The 21526-nt window shown below is 41.2% G+C and overlaps 1 protein-coding gene across 5 annotated transcripts in view; it reads right to left on the minus strand.

Moving 5' to 3' along the window:
- The window catches only part of nexmifb (neurite extension and migration factor b), a 51314-nt gene that overhangs the window by 25844 nt on the left and 3944 nt on the right, over window positions 1-21526 (minus strand). The gene's annotated exons all lie outside the window — the stretch shown is intronic.

Consider the following 21526-nt stretch of genomic DNA (forward strand, 5'->3'; position numbering starts at 1 on the left):
TGTCACAGAAAAGGACTGAAGTGATGAGAAAAGAGCCGTTCTCGCGCACCTACAGTGTACGTTTACATGCATTGCAATGCAGCGGTGCACCAAAAACAGCCGAGGCAATGGAGAGAGAGCGTACCGATGCCTTATTACAGTTTGTGAAGTGGAGCCGGGAGCATGGAGGGAGTGAGGAATGTCTCAGTGACAGAGGCAAAGGCTGATGAAAGCCCCGCACAGAGCAGTTGAAAGCACAGACACATGACACAGCTCATAACTGCTCACCATCCAGGACAGGATCGTATTCATGTAGCCCTCTCCTTCATGTATATTTAAACACTCGCAGCTCCAGCTCAATTTCAGCTAAAAAAAACTTTTTTTTTCTAGCATATACTTTACATTTAAATAATATATTTATTAGCCTTACATATAAGCTGCTGACAGCCCTTAAAACACACCAAAAGTCTTTATGTCATTTTAAAAATCAGTAGAAAAATCGAGCAGGCTGTAGTGGCCCAGACACATTAAGACTGTGATCTCACACGTGGCGTATCTTCAAGGCCCTTGGTGTTTTTTGTGTGTATGGGTGTCAGTGTGAGAAAGCGTGTGGGTGTGTTTGCTTGACTATATCTTTGTGTAAGAGAAAAAAGGGAATGACGTGATGATGTGAGCGACTGAGTAAGAAGGAGACTGAGAGAGAGAGAGAGAATATGGACAGAAGGAATGAGTGTGAATGAGAAGGAATAAAGGAAAAAAAATGGCGGTAGAGGTGGTGGTGGGGGTCTGCGCGAGCCCAGGGGGTAGGTAAGATTACAGATGTACACACAATGTTCTAGAGCGCAGGCCAAGGGCTGAATAACAGAGTGTTGCTGTTTCTCCAGAGCTGCTTGCTGCAGCTCGCTCTGTGCCTTGTTCTGCTCAATGCCCAGGGCAGCCATTCAGAGACGCTCCCCGAGTAGCAGCACGGATAGACTTTCATATCCCAAATAACGACAGAACGGCACTGTTGTTGATGAGCCTTTTGAAAAACACCCAAAGCACAGAAATTCAAGAAAGCACACATCCCCCCCCCCCCCCCCCCCCCAGTACCTAGCCCTTCAAAGACCATCTCTAGCTTCTATTATTTATGCAAATTTTTTTGCTTTTATAATTTGCAATGATCTCAATGTTAAAAATGCAGGGCAGTAGGTAAGCCTCCTTCCATTATCATTACATCCAGATTAAGGTGTTACAACAATTATATCAACTGCCACGTAAACATCCAGGCTCATGTTAGTCAAATTAAGGTGGAAATAATCTGATTACCCTGGCTTACCTGTCAATTACTGTGACATGTATAGAGCTTAGCCTAACTTCTGTCTATGCTCTGATTCTCCACATGATAATGAAAAAAAAGCATCCTTCTACACATAATTCACCAAAAACAATAAACAACAACTCATCCTGATTCCTTCAGCTAGCCTTTCCACTAATAATTCTGATTATTAAAAATAATTAAAGTCGCATCAGTCATATTTACTGAGCAACAAACACAGTCTGTCTTTCATTGTAGGCATTTTGAATATAGCAAGCAGTGAAGAAGAAAAAAACCCAAAAAACAAAGGCAGAACCATTGTTGTCAAATGTTGTGTTTGTCAATTTGAGGAAAATGCACTATGTGGTAATAAAAGGTAAGACGTAAAACGCTGTTTTTCTCCATAGCAGCGATATCAAAATATGTCCTGTGAATTTTGCACTTGTACAAACAAATGTTATACTTGTCTTTGGTAATTTGCCTCTTTTGTACCTTCTATTCTCGCTTCACTTTGTATGACAAAACCGTCACATCACAAATTCACATCTACTCTAGTGAGGCGCAGGCTCAAAGCCAAACAGCACATAAGAGGAACTAATTACCCTGTTGCAATTATTTACTTATAAAAAAAAAAATCAACACTTCAGAAAACTGTTACCTGCCATTTATACTGAGTAGGACGTGTTATTGTTTCAGGACTTTTGCTAGATCGACTTATATATATGTATGTATATATGAACTGGAGAACTGTGCATTAATCTGCATGTATTTCTGCCTGCTCTGTCTTACTAAAGTTAGCACAAGGCTATCAAAGCTATTTGGCATTCACTGGTATAACTTGTGCACATGCTAACCTATCCTACTCGCATATACACTTACGTGTGTTAAGCTTTTACTCTTTAACCTCTTGCATGCTTAATTTTAATTAGACGAAGATGGACTCTGGGGAGGTTTGCGGTTACTGCAGTATTCAGGTGGGAGCAGAATTAACAAAAACACAAATCTATGCATTTTATTTCTGCAGACCAGAGCAATAAGTCATTCCTTTAAATTCACACAGCAAAAAAATCTCAGGGCATTTTTTTTTCTTCAAACCAATGATGCTTCTCTCTTTTTTTTTTGGATACCAAAATAATATTTTTCTAACAGGAGAATGAGATTGTTATAGGGCGTAGCAGAAATGCAATCATGTAAATTGCTATAGTAAAACAGGCGATTGCTTTCACACAAGATGTGGATGTTGAGAGCTGTGTTGTCATTATGTAATTGTGCCCAAGTGCTGCTGCTTTGTATTGTCACAATGTATATTTTTACATGCAGCCCAGGAAGAATAGTTGTTGTGATCCAAAACCTAATGGGAGTCTAAACACAAAGTATTTTGATTGGACAAAACTGAACACTGACTGCCAAACACTCTTTTCAACTACACACAGAAACTTGCGCAGGAATCCCTCTCTTTGAAAAACTGCTTAGTGTACATGCTCGCAAACAAAGAGGAATGATTGTTGAGTGTATATTTAGATTCGGGGTATCCCTCAACAACCCCAACACGGACGGTCGTGACAGGAGCTGATCTGACGTTGCACCCCTCCCTCTTAAGATGGAGCGCAGCTGACCTAATGGTCACTCTATCGTTTATTTCCACTGCTCCCATGGCTACCTGAGGCTTGCACTTGTTTCTAAGCAATTTCATGAAAACAGAGTTGTTGGGTGGAAAAGCCGGTGTAGTATTTGAAAGCCACATTTCTGCACATGTCATAATCATTGGGATGTATGAATAATAAGGAAGGAATATTTTCTGCTTCCTCTTTCTAAGTCCAAGTTATCTGACAAGGGAACCTCACAACCTACAGCGACCTGTGGGTCCGCCTCCAGTCATGAATATTTAAGACAACCCTAATAATAACACACAGACCGTTAACTTTTTCTCAGTTCAGTTTTTAAGAGTCAGAAATTTTGACTCTAACTATCTTGGGTCAAACAATTAATGCTAATGTAGGATCTGAATTCATCTCCAACCACATAAAGCAGCAGTAAAGGCATTTAATACTGTGCTTCTTATTATGGTGGTAAGTTGCTATCTGTTGTTTTCTATTCTACTGTATCGTTGAAGTAACTTCTAAAAAATCAGCTTTACATACTTTGTGCAACATTCACTCATTTCTTTTAGTGTTTTCTTCCCCTGATCAAGAGGATCCACTGATTTGGGATAAAACTTCTTTGCCAAAAGTCCAAATAGCTCCAAATCCACAACATTGTTCCCAAATCAGGATTAACAGTGTTGTGAAAGGATGAACACGGGCTTCAAGCACATAATTATAATAATACAAGCTTATCATATGATTAAAGAACTGTGTAATTCTAGATGTAAAGCCCCCTCAACCGAATGTTTGCTCTTCTTCTTTCACAAGATTTTAGATCACAGGTAGCAAACAAGCAAAGATGCCGGAGCACTGTCACTGCTGCATACAGTACTGTGCAAAAGTCTTGAGCCATCTCTTATTTCTGTATTTTTTGATAGGATCAGATTTATTTAACCGCGCAAACATATGTAGTATATAAGGGAAAATCATTTGTATAATTTTAACAAGCTCAAAAGTCAGTATTTGGTATCACCACCTTACAGATCTGGGGACACCAATCCACGACCGATGGTCGTCCATTCTATGTTTTTCTGTCCAGGTATGCTTTTAAAAAAAATTTCATGTTGAAAAATGAAGCCAAACAGATGCTTTTTAGGTGTTATTACAAAATCTGACCTTACATTTCTGCGTTCATAATTTCATCAATTTAACAAGATCGCCAGCACCACTGATATGTTGCGTCAAACCATGACAGATCATCCACCAAGTTCTCAACACTCACTGTCATACCTCTCCCCTGACCTCCTCTCTACATATCTATAGAACCAAACATTTCAAATCTGGATTCATCACGCCATAAAACCCGTTGACGCTGATGTTCAGTCCAGTTCATTTACCTTTGATAGTCTGTTTTAGATGGTTTTAGGCCTGACACTGTAGTTTCCTCAATTTTTTTAAGGACACACTGCACACCATGCTGAGATGTGCAGTTTGTTTTGCAAATAGCTGTTTGGGGATCATATTGTTGGTGCAAAAATACTGTTATCTTTGACATTTTTTATAAATTTGAGAAAAAATGGGAAATATTATGTGTTTTAACAACAAGTTGTTAGTAACAAAGTGGCTAAAGACACAAATTAAAAATGGTCCCTCGCTACGTTTTCTGTAATGTGTAAATAAAACACTCCTTTTTACCAGTTAGATGCTTTTTTTTTTAAATGCTGAAATTATTTATTCAAACAAACAAAAAGAGTTTGTCTGAAAATGGTCTGGTATAAGAAGTGAACTGAAAAAAGACAGTGAAAAAGTAGCCACTGCCCAAACTACTGTTCAAAAAACTACCAAAAAAGTCTAGATTTGGTTTACATGTAAAGGAAACAGGAATGGCTCAAGACTTTTGCACAGTACTGTATGTAGCTTCCTACAATAACTTTTAATGAACTATTCCGTTTTAATGACACACAGTTTGATAATTACTGAATGGACACTGTGATCATCAAGTGTATTTTTTTCATTGAATATATATGCAAATTATGACCAATGTGGACAGCAGTAGTTAAATGCCGATGGACGCTTTTATATCTGAGGGGATACTGTCATACATTCACTTTACCCAAACACTAGAAGTCATAGCTTACATTTACAGCACTGGCAGTTTACTTCATCAAGCCCAGGGTCAGTGAAGCTGACTGCCTCCATGTGCATTTCAAATTTTCATTTTCTCAAAAAAATATTGAATAAAAAAAATTAACACCTTTTGTGTGATTTTTTTTTCTCTCTCTCTTTCTTTTTTTACAGGAGCTAACAAATGAGGGTCACATTGTGAAAAACCAATTACAAAATCTACTGCAGTCAAAGTCAAAATGAGTTTCTCTTACAGCTCCACCACCCTGAACACGCCCGATTTCAAAAGCTAAGCAGGTTCGGCCCTGGTTAATTCTTGGATGGGAGACTGCCTGAGAATGCAGCTACTGTAAGCTTTGTTAAACAGTCCATATCTTACATTATAAAGCGCCTCGAGGTGAGGGGTGTTGTGATTTGGTGCTATATAAATAGAATAGAAACTGAGCTGCTGCTTAGCATTCTTCTATTGTACGTATTCACGTTTTTTATGGTCAACCAAAAGTCCCAAACATATTCAGATTACTGTTATTAACAAACACACTCAAACGTTAGCAACTGACATAAAAGAACATGTGGTGTTATTTTTTTCAAGTAAAATCTTTGCATTAACTTAAAGTACATATAAATGCAAATATCAAAATAATCATGGCAAGTGTCCAGTTTTATTCTTTAACAAATACCCTACCTTGTTTTAATTGCTGGATATGCAAAACTGTGCAACATGTTACCTTACAGGTGACACATGCAAAATGTTATAAAGCAAATTAAGTAGCTGATTAGAGACGTGAAGATCAGCATTTCCTTACAAAGTGCATTTTGTGGTTCAAAATCAAGGCCACAGTACTGTTATGTCACTGAAACAATGCACCAACTTCACCACAGTGCCTCTCTGACCTTGTTAGATGCTGTTTTTTCCCTTTACAATAACAGCCTAGCATTGGGCCTTTGTCCTATTCCACGCCGTGGTGGCCTTGCCTCTATCCAGCTTCTCCTGTGTGAATGACAGCTGATAAAAGCCCTGAGCTTTTGCTGGCGTCACCGCCACTATGTAATTCCACTGCAGGGGAGTGTGCTTTTAGCTATGAAGCCCACTGTCACAAGAGCACTAAAGACACAGGCACAAACCCTTGCCAAATTGCCCTCAAGCTCCAGAGATATTTCATCTGACATTTTATTGACAGAGACAATTGTCACTAACCATGTGATATTTATTGTATTGCATCAGTAGCCCTGCATCTACCACCGCCACCACCAGCACACAGATAAGGCTGGCAGCTGCATCAAATACAGCCACCCTAATTACGAGGGTCCGCATTAAAATTTCATAACAAAAAACAAGATGACAATAAAGCCTCTCAAGTCAATAATGCGCCAAGGCAGCACAATACAAAATTATTCTCAACAACCACCGAACCTCAAGTAAAATACTGAATCGAGCTTAGTTATGCTTGCAAATGTGCGTGTGTCTGTGCGCGTGTTTGTGCACATGAATGTCAGTGTTAGCGAGAGAGAGAGAGAGAGAGAGAGAGACCTTGAGTGCAATGGGAGGAGTTGATGCTGCAGCATTCAGGGAGGGAAAGCAAAGCTAACTGTGAGTCAGACTCTCTTTCTCTCTCTTCGGCCCTTACCTCCCTCCTTCCACTTCCACTCTCCCCTTCTCCTCCCTTTCTCAGCACTTAAGCAGCTGCCTCCACTTATGCAGGGCACATTTCAGATGACAGGGGGGAGGGAGGGGAGAACAAGGGGTGGCAGGGTTGGTTGGGGGGGGGGGGTAGCAGGAGCAGCACTGGGGGGAGGGAAACAAAAGGTTGCACGATGATTGCACAACGATTCAAAAGCTGCTGAAGGGGGACATTCCAAGCTTAGGTGAGGATGCTTTCCCCTCCTCCTCCTCCTCCTCTCCTGCTCTAAAACACCCATGCTGCTATACATCAAAGAGGAGAAGGTTAACCGCTAGACATAGTAACCTCTGTAATAGAACTGTTTTCTAATGACCATCAAAGACTGTTTACTACCTCTGCGCCTGTGATTAATGGCTGTATGCACGGACAACGTCCCATTTCACATGCTCGCTCCCTGCGCTTGAAGATGGTAAAGGTGATGTGGAGACAATGACAGACAGAATGATGATGGAGGATCCTTCTGAATGCTCCTCGAAGATCCTTTAGGATGTGGCCCGATCGCCCAAACTTCTAAAAACATCAAACCACAAGAAGAAAAGCTTCAACGACCCTGTTGTGATAACACCATTACTGTGTTTTTACAGCTTAATGAATGATGATGATGCAGCAGTGAGAGCCAAACACCTACGGGCTGTTTTACATTGTTTTCTATTGATGATTCATTTGTACGGTAGTATTTTTTGTGTGTTAGATTTCAAAGTTAACATTCTGTTGGGTTTTCATGATTACCATTTAACCCCTTAAAGCCTAGTGCATCATATTTGAATACATAGAGCTCTTTGTGAGTTTTTGAGATTTCTGCATCATCAGTGTGATTTTACTCTAAATAAATCACTCAATCAATACATTTCTAAGCAATTTTTTAAATGCCAGATGTAGCAAATACGATACAAATTAAAAGTCACATATTAAATTAAAATGTCATTAATTTTTTAAAACAAATTTGTCACATGGTTCAGTAAATTGGTTCAGTAAAATAGACATTTCTGGCAGTTATTTCATGGTTCAGGCTTTAAAGGGTTAACAAAATATCTACCTGAAGCTACTACCTGATGTGACAACGACACTAGGCGTGCCACTGTCACCTTTCATGACTTAAGAGGATAAACACCTTTTTCTTCTGGCTTTTAAATTATGGCTCTCGCATCTTATTTTAAAGATCATATAGCACCGCATCGATCTCAGACTGTGAGGTCACCTGTGGTGCCTAGAGTATTTAAAAGTAGAATGGGAGGCAGAGCCTTCAGCTTTTAGACCCCTCTGCTGTGGTACCAGCTCCCAGTTTGGATTCAGGAGACAGACACTCTCTCTACTTAAATCCTCTGTTAGTTCCACTGCAGTAGGTGTAGTCTACTGGGAGACTTCCCATGATGCACTGAGTGTTTCTTGTTCATTCACCTTTTTTACTCTTTATGTGCTTACACAGCACTCTGCAGTCAACCATTAGTTATTATTAATCTCAGGCTCTTTTCCACAGTGTGTTTTCGCCCTGTATTCCTCACCTCAACCCCCCCAACCATTCGTGGTGGCAGATGGCCCCCCTCCCTGAACCTGGTTCTGCTGGAGGTTTCTTCCTGTTAAAAGAGAGTTTTTCCTTCCCAACGTCGCCAAGTGCTTGCTCAAAGGGGGACACTTAATAGCTGGGCTTTTCCCTGTATTATTGTAGTCTTGTCCTTACAATATAAAGCACCTTGGTGCAACTGCTGTTGTGACTTGTGATTTCTATATAAATAAAACTGAACTGAATAAAATTGAACATTTTGAATTGCACAATACGAAACAAATGACAAAGTTTGTTGTTCTTTCATGCCCGCAAAGCAAATACATCTAACACCTGTCAGTCGGATAAGAGCACATCAGTCTGAATCTTAAAAACCACTGAAAAGGAAGTTCTAAAGCCAGTTTCTGATTACTGTTTGGATTAAGAACAGAAGAAATGAATTAGTAAGCGTTAGCCAAGTACTATGACTACTTTTTGTACTAAAGTCCAAAGTTTTTTGCTGATCCATCTTTTAAAACCAAGTCCTTTGTACGCTCACTACAGCCACTGGAGGGTGTCAGCACTTCCACTGAACAACAAGCAGCAACCTAAAAAAAATGAAGCCAAGGCCGACCTGCCACTTGAGGCTGTCTCTGAAAGTGAGTTACTCCATCTTAAAATACCAGTCATTACACCTTGGTACAAAAACTTTAAGACAGTTTAGCCCCTACAGGACCCTTCACGACGGTTTTTACTCCCTCATTTAACGTGCCAAAGTTATACATTATTTAGACTGTGGCTGCTTTGGTTGACAAGTGGGTGCCGACTAAGCCGCTAAACAAATCATGCAGCTTGACCTCTTGACCGTGTTTGTGCTAATGGCATCTTTTAGAACATTTTTAATGCCGTTACTTAATTGATTACATGGCTTGCTGTGTGGTTAATTGTAACAGCCAGTCAAATGATTTCTCTGCTACTTAGCATTAATACCAGGTACCTGTAAAGTTGGTGGATGGGGCTTGCTATCCAAACTTAGCAGTACTAGAGAATAATGTAGCTCTCCACACACTTTCACAAATATCTTCAATTCTGGCCTCAAAAACTCAAGCTGGCAGTTATGCTAAAATCAAGGCTTCAAAACAGGTCTTCACAAACAGAGGCTATATCGATTTTTTAAAGCTGCTGTTTGCACATATGTTACATAAACAACTGCAATTTAGCCTTTTTATTTCAGCTCGTACATCTGACCATAAAATCTCTTTCACCTACTGCAAAATAATTAAGTCTCCACATGAACAGCTGATATGTATATGGAGTGAGCTGTGTGTGAAAAGAAAACAAAGACGTTTAAAATAAGAAGAAGAATCAGTGCTAAATGTCTTTACTGCTGCAGTGTAGTGAGCCGGTATCTGCATCGAGAGCAACATATTAATCTACTGACTTTTTTGGTTTATAAGCACTCATATTTTTGTCTACAGTGGAGATTTAAACCCCATCAAGTGTGCCCTGCAGCTTTCTTGATAACAGTTTTCATATGTTTTAACTGTTTGTAAGTGTAATTTTAATAATCTAATCTTTAACAGCGCTAAACACAATGACTATGACTGCATTTCAAACCTGGACTATGTTTTTATTGTTACCAGTGCGCTAACAGCACATCACTAGACAGTTATGTCTAATTATTGGTGACAAAGGGATGGTAAAGTTGTGTCACTGTAAGGTCTGTTCCCCTGCAGACTGTGCTGATGGCTGAGAATTAAAGATGACTAATGCTGTGACTCTAACAGCTACCAGAAAGGAAGCTAAGTCACTCCCCTCAGTGTTGAGGGGGCAGGAGGCTGCAGGAGTGATGCAGGACTCTGTGCCGCTGCTACAAAAACAACACATCTCCCTCTTCTCTGTGGCCTGACGTGAGCTGCACCAATCATGCCAATTCTTTTTTTTCTGATTAGTATTCATACTAGGATTTACTGTTTCACAACATTAAAAAAAACACACCTTATCTGTGGGGGTTATATTGGTTTGGCTAAAACCATTAATCATTTCAGCGCTTTCACTCACTGTCTAGACTGCAAATTCAGTTTTTGAATATTTCATTGTCATATTTTGCTCATTTAGTATTTTAACCTCATTTAGAGATGAAAAAAGTATTATTTCTTAGGTATTTATGCAATATCAGGAAAACTGTAAACTGCATTGCTAGCATCTTACTAATCATATATATTTAATTGCGTTATTATCTTAACATGTTTTTTGTTGAAAAAGTAATTTCTGAAACAACACAGGAAGACTTTAAACAAGCAGTTTATTTATGTTAGGGTGTTTTAAATAGAGCTGAACAAACAGGTATTAGTTATCAGCTTGGCTTAGCTTAGCATAAAGGCTAAAAGCTAAAGAAAACAGCTAACCTGGCTCTGTTGAAAGTATCACTGACATGTCTTCAAAGAGACATGATGGCAATTCATATCACTCTCTAAGTTATAATTGTAGGTTGGCAGTCAGTTTCTTCAAACCTGCATTATTAATTACTATTAATCTAAACTGTGTAACATAAGGGGTCCCTGACAACGCTTTAATCACAAGAATTATCACCACACCTTCTAAGCCTTTGTGTTTTAGCACTCCCCCTTATGCTTTTGCCACAGCTGCTGTCATTAAAGCTTGTAGGCATAGTTTTTGAAGATAAAAAGCTCCATTAAAACCACATATGTCTCAGTACCTGCCCAGCACCAAACAGCAGACAAAGTTAGCACCTATCAAAAGAACAAAGTCAAGCATCTAGCATGTTAAGGACCCAGATGGTGGAGACGAAACCAGACAAATCTGAAATAAGAGTGAATATTCAACCACCAGCATATCTTGCCAGAAACTCAACTCCAAAAGAACAATCACGCTGCTCCTTGTTTGCAGGATGTGAGAGAAGGTTATTTTTTTTAACAATAGCAACTTCTTAAGCTCATAGCTTTCGGTTATGTGACCGGCGCGGAGAGCTGGAGGGCAGCTTGCCAGCCAAACACTGGATAGAACTGTAGCACATGCCTGTCAACTTTTCTTCTTCTTCCTTTTTTTAAAAAGCCATAAATATTTAGATCTCCTTTTAAGTGAACAAAAAATAAAAATATGTGAAGAAACTGCCAGTTTTGAGCACTTGGGATTCCAATACTGCATCCAAGCACAGTATTCCAATCACTATGCCCTGCCAGACCCCCATCTTTCCCAAACTTTGATGTAGCTTGTGGAGAATCCCTTTCTTTATGATGCTACCAGGATGATAATGTACAAAACTGCAGGGAGATTAGAAGTGCAGGGCGAAAAAAGTCTTCATCTTTAAAGTAACGGTAGCGCTAATTAGCCGACACTGGCTAGCTTAAAAAAGTTTATTTTATCAATTCAAATGGCCCAGAACTGACAACCTAAGTAGGTGTGGAGACGGAAACGTTCATAGGATGTTGTCTCTCTTCTTTTACGGCAGGATTACAAGGACGTTTACATGCTGTAGTAATTTACTTATAAATGTGAACGAACTGAGTGGCTGTCTCCTAATGGTACCCTCAGTTTCCTTTTCTTAGCTGACTGGCTGGTGTGGTCTTCTGCTGCTGTAGCTCATCTACTTCAAGATATGTGTTGTGCATTCAGAGATGCTCTTCTGCATACCTTGGCTGTAACAAGTGGTCATTGAAGCTTCCTATCAGGTTAATGAATTCAACACCTTATCCTCTGACCTCTGGCAGCAAAAAGGCATTGTTGCCCAGAGAACTGCTGCTCACTGGATAATTCCTCCCTATTCGATTTGAACTTGCGGTATTTACATTATCAAGCAATTGAACAATATGGCGAGTTGAGGTAAGTGTATACGGATATGTATACTAAGATATATATTAAGTTTCAGTAAGAAAAAAAGGTTTAGCCACGGTCCAGCCTGCAAACAATGGAAACATTACACTACTATAAAATCCAGGGTACTATAATAGTACGCTATCTGATAGTCCTAACTGATAGAGTTATTTGAGTGTGTCATACACAGAGATCCAAGGGAAAGAGCAGGCCGACAATTATAATGACAAAATCTGTGGTCTTCTACCAGCATTAATCTGCTTTGAATGCCCAGCTACACATCTTTATGCCTTCAATGAAAAGTCCAGGAGATTTTTAGCACCTACCAGAGAGCCAGAAAGCAATAAGGTGAGGAGGGTCATCTACTTAAACCCACTACTTTACTTAATTTGAAATTATTTCAAATCTTATTTATGTATATATATATATTTTTTTTTAAATGATTAAGTAGTGGATTTTCAGGTTACTGTGAGAATCTTGAATACAAAAGGGTCACTAATTCCCTCACTTCACTAATGCCAGCATATTTTTTAAAAGCTACAAAATTTCTATTCCGTCCTTTACATGCTGGTGTTCGGTTAGCTTATTGTTTTTTCACTTCCAGGAAAGAGTACTGCAGAAAACAACAACACATCTACGATACTAGAAAGATACAAGTTTGCTTGTGAAGGCAAAAAAAAATCAGTTACTGGATTAAAAAGCCTGAATAATGAAGAGGAAATGCACATTGAGGAGCCTTAAGTAAGCCTTCAGCAGACATCCACTGCATCTCTGGCCTCGTAACTCCTTATTTTCAACACAATAAATGTCCTGCTTATATGTCCACAGTCTCCTGAGCCAAGACAAAAGCAGCTCATTGATAACAGCTCAATAAGTGGGTATGGGGCTCTCCTAAGGGCTTTGAGGAATTTGCAGTCAATATGTGATGATAATGGGTTGCACATGGCCTTTTTAAAACTGTGGTGATATTGCAGTAGCTTGAATTTAGATGCAAACTTTTACAACTCTGCTGAAACCACCAAAAATGCAACTGTAGCACAAATATATATATATATATATATATATATATATGTGTGTGTGTGTGTGTGTGTGTGTGTGTGTGTGTGTGTGTGTGTGTGTGTTTGTGTTTTTTTTTAAATATACCAACCATAATCCTGATATAAAAGAAAAATCTGTTTTGTCTGTATAACAGAGTTATTATTGTTCTCAGTAAATTAATCTTTTACGAGTATTTTGTTTTTTAAAATGAGAGGCTAAAATGAAGATGGTTCCATCCACATCACAAAAATCCGTTCCATTACTCTCACAGTAAAGACTTCCCTTTGTTCTCGGAGCCACAAATTATTTCCCCGTTGCTTCAGAAAGCGACTCCTTTACTTGGCTTCAAAACCAAAGGACAGGGGCAGGAGGGGTGGGAGGAGGGGGGTAGCAGAGGACAGAAGGAGAAGAAAGGAGATACACAGAGAAAAAGAGAGCGAATGAGGCAATGGGAAAGGGAGGGCAGCGGGAAAGGAGCCAGGGAGACAAGGCAGGAAAATGCAGAGAAGGGTGTCAGTCATGTGTTTGTATGTGTTTGGGGCTAATAATGAGGAGGGCACGGGACAGAACAACAACACCGCTCCGTCTACAAACTCAAATCTCGATATTCACCATCTCTGGCTGCTAATACGCCTCCTGTCTATGATATTTGTTTTCCCTTTCAAAGTCATTGATGTTATTAGTTTTCGAAACCCGGCTTAGAGGCTTATTGATAGGCCGCGCAGATGGAAATATTAATGGCCTCGGAATCGCTGATGAGAAAGAACAATAATTCTTGTCTGCTGCCCGTAAAGCTGCGGCACGTCTACAGCGCAAACCACGCCAAGAGGGAGTTTCTGTGTTTTTCCTGCATCGAGACGCTCTCTGCGCTGCAGTTTTGGCCACTGTGTGTTTTCAGTGTTCGTCCTCAATAATAAATAAAAACCCAGCTTTCTTACGAAACACTTAATCGGGCAGTATGGAATCAGCGAGAGCAGTAAAAGGAGCATACTGTCACGGCTTTAATGTGTGTCTCTCTGTGTTCGGTGACGGGAGTGGGGGGGGGGTAGCCTCTCTGATGTGCCACAGCTGAAATTGGCAGGCTATCAGTCACAACCCTGTAACACAATGTACAGCATTTCTAAACAGTATAAAGAGAAATGACAGCCAAGAAGGCAGAGAGACAGACTGAGAGAGGAGGAGAGGGATGGAGACAGTGCAAAACAGAGAGTGAGAGTGAGAGAAAAGCCATTTTTAGAAACCTGATGTGTAAGTCTAAATGTTTTCTTTACAACTGGGTCAGAACAGCACATTATTCTAGACTCACTGAACAAGCATTTGTCGTTTGATGCGCTCAGATCCAGCTCTAGGTGCCGCAGGTTAAATCTCTCGTTAGAATAGCAGAAACTCCACGGCTGTGGGCTTCAAATGCTACCAGACTGCACCTGAATTAAAGCAAAAGTTGGCAAAATGTTTGGTGGGAAGGGAGGTGGGGGGGCAAATGAGAACCGGTGTTAATCAGGCCTATTGATTAGAGCCTGTGTGAGTCTGGGAGGAGCTGGGAGAGGGTGGCTGTGTGCATATGCACAGGGGTATTACCAGCACTTATTCTTTAAGCCTGTGGGACAAAGCAGCCTCTGAGCGAGGTGATTAAAAGGCCCAAGCTATTGAGCTCCTCCAATCAATACCCTCCTATGCTATTGGACAGAGCGGGAGGCCGCTTCCTAAGCAACATAGAAACACACGCACACACATGCTAACACGCTTTCACCTTCACAACCCCGTATTTTTCTTCTGTTTGCCCCAAATCTTAAACCAGCTTCATTATGTGTTGGGGCAAAGGAGGACAAATCCCCATTGGCCTCCTGTAAGGCTTTCTTGACCATACCACATTGGAAAGGGACTTGCCATTTTCATCATGTGCAATGGCCAATTAAACAAATCTAATACAGAGTAGAAGACGGGGTGTGGGATAAAAGTGGGAGCTTTTCATTTAAATGGATAAGGTTAATGAGTTATTTGTATGGTTGACGTATCCTGATGGTTTAAAAGGTTAGGCGCATCTACACAGCTGCCCTTTGGAGTGATCTCCTCCGTTTCACGCTCCCTCAAGCAGTGGTAATGAGAGGTCACTGTGCACCACGAGGGCCCTGGGAGCTAGCAGCCCAGCCAGACAACACACAGCCACCAACATATTACTATTTCCTCCAAAATAAACAGGCCTCGAAGAGAGGAACAGGTCATTTCAGCCCTTTCTCTTAACCTGCCTCTCCCTCTCTCTCGCTCTCTCTTTCTCTTTCAGTATCCTGACAAGTGGTCTGCTCTCAGCTCGCTGTGACCAGAGAACACTCCTCTCTCTTGTTTTTTCGGAACATCCACTTTCATATTTTCAATAACTGCAGAATCCTATTTTTGTTTCCTAATGGAGCCCCTCTCCTTTTTTCCCCCATCTCTAAATTCCATTTCACAAAACTGACCCGCCTTCTTTACGTTCGCTGCCATAACAAGATCAGCTAGGCTTTTGGGTTCTGGGAGGTTTTTTTCGAGTCTCATCAACACCTCGGGTAATCCGGTCAAAAATATCTGCACTGCTGACACATAATCAGTTATGCTAAACATAACTCAATCACAGCGTGATTATTAAAGAGCACACAGCAAACACTTACAGCATCACTGCCACCAGCCTTAATGGCCTCGCTGCAGCCCTGGCCGCGGCGGCTGCTGAGAATCACGAGAAAAGGCCTGGCTTTGCTTAATTCAGAGCTATTGATTTGGTAATTATTTCATAAGCCGCTATGTCCAAATACTCACAGGCACCGAAAAGCCCATATCACAGGCGACCAGGCAGCCCGGGGTGTGTTGCTGTCAGGTTTGCCAGTGTGAGCGGACAGAGGCGGTGGGTTCTGCTTAAGACAGAGTATTGGACAAACACAAACAAACGAGGCAGCGGCCACTGTGACTCAGTGCTCTAATGAACCAGCGTATTGACTTGCTGGCTTTCTCTTTCTCTCTGCCTGCATGTCTTTCTCTTCCTCTCACACACTCTGCCTCGCTCGCGCTCTCTCCCTCTGTCTGCTATGTTTGTATGGATCCCAGCTGCCACTCGGAATACCAATTACTGTAGGTCCAAGATGGGGGGGAAGAGTGAATGAGAGAGAGAAAGAGGGACTGTATGAAAAGGAGAGAGAGAGAGAGGGAGAGAAAAATGAAGTAAGGAAAGAAAGAGGAGAAGCCATGCAGAGGGAAAATAGCGTGCACGCTGGCAGGTGATGCAGGACGCTCGTCCCCCCCTCCCTCCACTTGGTCACCAGGAGAAACACCCTGGTGTTGTAGCTGATGGCGAGGAGTAAAAAAAGGGAGGTGGGGGGGGGGGGGGGGGTCCTCATTCCTGATGCAGTGGCACCTCACAAGGAGGGAAAATCAAAAAGCATCTTCATGTGAGACACTTACATCCCTGATGCTCCCTGACACTCCTGCAGTTGACACACAAGGAAGGGAAATCAAAGGGGACCTTTCTGTGGTCTACCACAAATAGGTGCAGCTCCTGCACATGGAGGAAGGGAGGGGTGTCACATTCCCCCCGCGAATTCCTGGGACAAAGCTAGGGTGCTGCATCTCCCATTACCAGATATTTGTATTAGATTTAGACCAAGGGGAGCTGTTGGGTCCAGTGACACTCCTTCCCGCACTCCCTTTTCTCGTCTCTTTTCCAACTGCCGCAACAATTCTCATGACAACCATAATGAGCATGCTCACATTCAGCACGATACCACTAATTTGAGAAATTTCCAGCACAAAGACATAATTAGACAAACTAATTAGACGAAGACTTCGCTGCACAGAGATCCTCCACAGTTCAACTCATCCGCCTACCTGCCGATGACTAAAATAGGAAGCAGCCGTCAAGCCCATCCATGCTTATTCCCCTCAGTTAGTGCAGTGAGATGTTTGTGAGATGGCGCACAAGGGAAAATAACATGATCTCTCCCAAGGGCTGCAGACGCTCCTCAGCAGCAGCAGCAGCAGCACAGCAATGCCTTTGTTGTGGCTTTAGTGTCAAATAGGACTAACAGGTCTTACCCAGCCACAGATTGTCTTCCTATTTATATCTGAGGCAGCAACACTGTCTATATGCTGTGAAAGAAGCTGCGCAGTCCTACACCTATATGCCACTGTGCAAGACATATTAATAAATCACAGTGAGCCACTCACATGTGCCACGAACGCTTAAAAATACACCGTGCTCCGCTTGAGGTGTTCATAGTGAGCTATAGGTGAAGTGGTGGGTTTTCTAATGAAGAATATGACAAGAGTACTTAGAGAGAGTTGGAGAGGCGAGGGAGGTAGAAAGGTAATTGATTTTAAAAGTGATGGGAAAACCCACAGGTCTCAGGAGGGAACAGAAAACCATCTCAACGGATCCAGAAGCCCCAGCTGCCTCCAAGAATAATGGAATTAATTCTTAGTCTCACTTAAATACATTTTATAATGGGAACTTAAATTAACATTTGGTAAGGCCCCCAGAGATGGAGTCAAAGTGTAAATTGTTACCATTTTTTTTTTTTTTTTGCTTTTCTTACAACAATGGAGCCCTTGTCCTCTGAATACACTTTCCTTGTAGGCACTCGGTAAATAACTGTGCCCGTTATCGTTTTGTGCAGCACGCGATGAAAAAAAAAAAACATAACTAATTTTATTACTACATGACCGATTCATGCATATACAACAGAAAAACAAACGAACTTCCGTGCCCACATAGAAGTCAGGGGCCAAGACTAAGCATGCGTGCATGTGCGCATGCGTGCATGTACACATTCATATTTTGAATGCTTGGCACACTGTCACTGCATTCACCGTGGAGTCTGAATAGTGGTGGGTTGATTTGTAAGAGCACAAGAGAGAAACACAGACGGTGTGTTACACTGTTTGTTACTCCTAATCTTCAGTCGGGTCAGTAAGTCCAGGTAGACTCACGGTACACTGGTATTAAGAGTCAGCACAGAGGGTTTCTGAAAGAACGGACAGCCCCTAAAAAGCAATATTTATATATCTACACACACACATATACAGCTCTGTGCCTCTATAACTACAGAGGACATTATATTGACTACAGTTCAGTTGCTGGAGACTTACTTTAACCTTACAAACCCCCTATCCTTAAAACAGCTCTTCACCTTAAAGTACTGGACCTGCCTTGTCCCCATAAGGAAGATAAGTCCCCATTATATGACGGTGTAAACAGATCTAGGTCCCCACAACATGAGTAATACCCACCCACTCACACACTCATACACACGCACACACGAACGCTGAGCACGTAGCACATACAGTACAGCATGCACAATGCACACGAAGACACCGCATCTCCAGAGGCCTCATCACTCGAGCCAAAACACCGCAGCAGCATACATCTTTGATAGCGGCTTTTAAACCTATTAGATCATATGGCTATAAAGTATGCATACTGACTGTACACCGGCTCTCCTGTGACAAAGAGTTTCTCTCAATGGACTTACCCGCATAAATAAACCATAAGCAAATCCCAAATATTGCACACAAAAGGCAAAAAGGAAAAAAAACGTGCACTCATGCAAGTGCATATACACACTCACGCCTCAAAGGGAGATCTCAAAGGAGCAGGTAATACACAAAGTTATTTGAATATAAAAGGGAGATACCTGGTCTTGTGATGTTCCCGAAGTATTTAGCCGAAAGTGACAGAAACAGAACGACGACAGGAGCAACAAAAATGTGTTTTCACTGTAAGTAATAACAGCGATGAGGGCCAAGCATGTCCTTGACATCACTGGTAGCATCTTATTAAATGTAATTTTTCCACTTCACTTCCCCACTAGTGACTACATTTACATCTGTAGTCCCCCCCCCCCCCCTCAAAAAACTGTACTCTTGTATCACACAATAATGACCGTTCCTTCCACTGACTTGTAAAAAACAAAGCAATCCTCGTACATTTTGAGTTTAATTTTGCCTTAAACAAGCCGCAACCACTGATTTTTTTTGTCGTTATTTACAGACTCCCCCCTTTTGTGCCACTAACGCACCAATTTACCCTTAAATTATTAAAAGAAAAGCAGCAGATCCACTCAATTAAGACGACTATCTCGAAGCAGGATTTTTCTTTCTTTTCTTTTAATAATTTCTGCTTAAAAATGTCTTAAACAGATATCAAATTAGTTGCAGATTATTTTCCTAACAATCAAGAAAATGATTGACTCACTAATTACTTGAGCCCTAGTCCAAAGCCACCAAACAGCAACTTTAATTAAATTACACGCTCTACAATGAGCTAAAGAACAATTTTAATCAGTGTATATGATATAAAAAGAAAAGACAGAGTAAACAGCACAGGCATTCGGTGCCCGCCTTCTGGCTGGTTCTGGTGCTTGTTGCGATGGACAAATCAGTGATTATTCATACAAAAGCACAACCAATCATAATGAAAATACAAAATGCAAAGAGATGCATAAACGGAACAAATAAATGCGGCACTTGATTCAAAATCGTAGCTAAATACCTACATCGGAAAACCTGGATATTATTCATTGAAATGCAGCAATGCTGAATTTGAACCAATATTACAAAGAATCTCTGAGGCTTTGTGTGACTAAATGATGAATTAGCCCTTTTATCAGCAGCGGCTACACTGAGGTGCATATTTGACTCCTTGTGGAGAGCATTTTACTGGCTCAACTGTGATATATGCGGGTCGTATTCTGTCGGTGTTGCTGAGTGATGACTTGGGGAAATGGGTTAGAAGAGCACCGAGAGATAGTGAGTTGAAAATGTCTATTTGCGCGTGACAGAGCTTCGGTACGTCACCCAGTGTTGCTGTCAGGGGTGAGCCCAGAATAAATGTGAAGCTGACATCCTGGCCCTTCAAGTATCTTTACGCTACAATTAGCTGCTTGTTTATGACAGCAGAGACTGGGTCACTGTCATGATGGAAAATATACAGTAAGTGTGAGCGTGCGAGAGACAAAAGGAGTCCCGAAGCAGAAGAAAACCCAGAACCAGGAGACTGAGAAATCTTACTGGGCCTTGCTAGAGCTAAAGCACACACACACTGAGAAACAGGCGAGTATACACACAGCTGTTCATCCTAGAAGTCAAAGTACACACTTCATACACTCTCCTGCGATGCATCTGAAATGAGAAGTCCTAATTATTATTTCCATTGTGTCCCACTCCTGTGACAAGGACCACTAGCTGTGAATGATTATAATTATTACCCGTAGTAGAATAGCAGTCATGCTGTTGTATCATCAGCAACATCATCCAACAGATCAGGGTCAGATCCAACTTGAAATTCATGTATGCAACGCAATTCACATCCTCTGTGTTAAGATATTCAAAAACATTTCTCATTTGACTTCTGCTCAGAAGCAGTATGCATGGATTATGTTTTGCCTCTGGCGCACTATGGTAAATGAAAAGTAAAGCGCCATCCGTCAGCTGACTGCATCTGACAGAAAGACCGTTGCATCTGCTCCACAGACCTCCTTTTTTTTTTTCTCGCTTCTTCCCATCATGCTCGCCTGCATCAACCACAACTTACGATTAAAAATAGCCATTTGATTCAATTACCTCTAATGTTTGATTAGGGCACAAATGCCGCAGTCTCCACAAACAGCAGCACAATTAAACTGAAGTGAATTACAGCAGATCTTTGAGCAAAACGCTGGCCACGCCATAAATTTTAAATACTCGACTTGGGGAAAGAAAAGAAGAGAAAGAAAGAAAAGAAGAAGAAGATTACAGCAAATATGGCCTGTCTCTTATTTGTACATAAATTCACAACATCGTTTAGAGTAGCAAACAAGTCTGTCTTGAATGGCTGGTAATTATGTACAGCAGCAAATAAAGCGTGGTTTTCTTTTCTGAGGGACTGGTGGCTTGTTAAGTGGTGAACAGACAAAACAGCATTTAGAAAATGAAAGGTGGAGGGAAACATCCAGGGCACAGCGAGCTTCTCTCCCATTAGAAACAACACTGTCTGTCTCGCGACCGTTTGTTTGTTCCAACTGGCTGTACTGGAAAGACGTGCCCCGAACCCCCCACCACCAACACTAACTACGTCTTTCTTGTTGTTTCTGTCCCCTCTCCCTCCGTCTGTCCATCCAGCCCTTCCTCTAATCTTCCCACCATGTCTGTCCCCCATCTCCTAGGCAGCTCCTCTGTTTTGTTTTGGGTTGTTTTTTTGTTTGTTTTTTTGCATCCTACCTAATGTTTTGGTCCCTTTTTTTCACTTAATCAGTCCTTTTTTCAACCCGCCCACATCCACTCCTTTTTCAACCACCAAATCAAAAATAAGGCTAACAAATGTGGCCTATTATCCAGTATTCAGGACACTGACAGTACGTGTCCATGAATGTAGAGCTCCAAATGGCTCAAACATGAGGAATCTAGTTTTTAAAAAAAAAAACATGTTCAAATTAGACCAGGGGCACTGCAGACAAGAGGAATCTATTACTGTTATTATATAACAAAAAACTGAGCTGCTATTGCCACT

Source organism: Neolamprologus multifasciatus, chromosome 2 (assembly GCF_963576455.1).
Source record: "Neolamprologus multifasciatus chromosome 2, fNeoMul1.2, whole genome shotgun sequence".
Classification (NCBI taxonomy): Eukaryota; Metazoa; Chordata; class Actinopteri; order Cichliformes; family Cichlidae; genus Neolamprologus; species Neolamprologus multifasciatus.